Raw genomic sequence first — 2,087 nt, forward strand, 5'->3', positions numbered from 1 at the left:
TGTCGTGCTGACCTGACCTCAGAATGTGCTGTGGATAAATACCAATTTGCAGTTAGAGTAAGTTCTGCACATTATACTAAAGAATTTTCACATTAGAGAGCTTTGTGGAATTCAAAATAGTTTCAGCATACAGTAAAGATGAATCTCTGAAATGTCAAGTTAGGCCTTTGCCCTGCCATGGAGTTCACGTGGTCTAGTCGTACCTGTTGGAAAGCCATGATTATCATACGGGACTCTGACACACAGTCCTGTAAAAAGTGTGTGGACTCAGAATTTGTACTTCATGGACTTCCTGAGCCACAGATAATTTATCTATTAGCCGATAATGGTTTTTTTTTTCTTCTAGTAATTTTCAAGTTAATGGACTTGATGTAAAGCTCTGGTATGTAACTTCCTGAGGCAAGGTGGTTTTCAGCTTAACTATTTGCTCTGTGAAAAACCTACTCCTTTTCTTTCTTTACACCCACTCTTCTAATAGTTTTGCTTAATATCCCTGACACTTCATTCAAAGCAGCAGTAGATCAGTATCTATATGCCACCTATTTAGAGACCTGTATCTTGTCTCCATTTCTTCTTAAAAAGCCCAAGATACGCTTCTTTGGGAACACTTCCCTACCTTAGGACCCACCTTGCCATTCCTTATACTTCTCATTCATTTTACTTCCAAATACATCCTTTTAAGATGAAGGGTAAGGGAGCTAAGAATGTCCACATTGTTCAAGCATGGTATTCCCTGGATCTAGCATTGTATTTACTGTTTGGATTGCTGCTGACCGCTGAGTCAATGTTCTTGCAGCGCTAGATGCAATAATCCAAAATGCCCAAGTACTAACAGTGACTGCAAAGCCCATAATTGACTTTGACTAGGATAGATCAGCATTTACGTACATCCCTTTACATTTACATATGCTGAATTTCATCTCCCTTGCTAAGTACCTGTTTCGGCACTTTTGCTCCTTCCCAAGGCTCAGGCTGTGGAAGACTTATGTTTTCTAGAAGAGCATCTTCAAACTCTGCAAACATTTTTTTTTATCAGAATAAAACAGAAAACATCACTGAACCAATGTATGAAACAGTGGTGTATTCATATTTGAACACTCAGAGTAGTCCTGGCCTCCTTTGCCTTACTCACAACGTCTGAAAGGATCGTATTTGGAATGCAAATATACGCTAGGGTTTGTCAGCTGGAAAAAGCTGTAGCTGAGTTGGATAGGATGCAAATCCTTTAAATCACATCAGTGGCACATGGGTGCTTAACAAGGAACGTGTTTCCACACGTTTCTTTCCAAACATCAAGTAGGAAGTAAAAAAACTTAACGGAGCCTCAAAGCAAATTCAGGAAGTGAGGTGTTAAAAACCTCCTGGTGTGTACTGTGGGATTATCAAAAGTTTACAGTGGCTAAAAAAAAAAATTACATAAAAAGAGCCCATCATAAGTCATTGCACATAAAGGCACAATATAAAGCTGGCAAAGGACGTGCACGGGAGTGACGATCCTGGAAAGAATATAAAGTGTGTCCAAAGTTTAGTTTCGGATGTACTAGGTGGCTGAACGGAGGCAGAAATTATAGTGACAAAGCCACGCACCGGGTTATAATGAAACTACTGCAAATACTCCTTCCGCGGGTACTCGGTGAACTTTAAGTCCCTTCCAACCCAAACCATTCTGTGCTTTCCCCCTTCCGCCCCATGAGCTACCCCTGCTCGGAGCGGGGACTGTCAGTACAGACCCAGACCCCGACCTGCCGGTGCTGTGTCGCGGCCGCGCCCCGGTGGCTCGGCCGGGCTCGGTGGCGCGTCCCTGCCCGCGGTGCCGGGATGGGCTCGGCTTCCCCCGCCCCGGCCGAGCCCCGGTGCCGAGATGGGTTGGGCTCTCCCCCGGCCGGGCCCCGGTGCCGGGTTGGGCTCGGATCTCTTCTCCCCTAGCCGGGCCGCGGTGCCGGGTTAGACTCGACTCTCCTCTCCCCCAGCCGGGCCCCGGTGCCGAGATGGGTTCGGCTCCACCCCGGTCGGGCCCGGGTGTCCCGCCGGCCCCGCCCGCCACCGCCGCCGCTGCGCGCCCGCCCCGAGCCGGGGGAGGCGCCGGG

This window comes from Pithys albifrons, chromosome 2 (assembly GCF_047495875.1).
Source record: "Pithys albifrons albifrons isolate INPA30051 chromosome 2, PitAlb_v1, whole genome shotgun sequence".
NCBI classification, from domain to species: domain Eukaryota; kingdom Metazoa; phylum Chordata; class Aves; order Passeriformes; family Thamnophilidae; genus Pithys; species Pithys albifrons.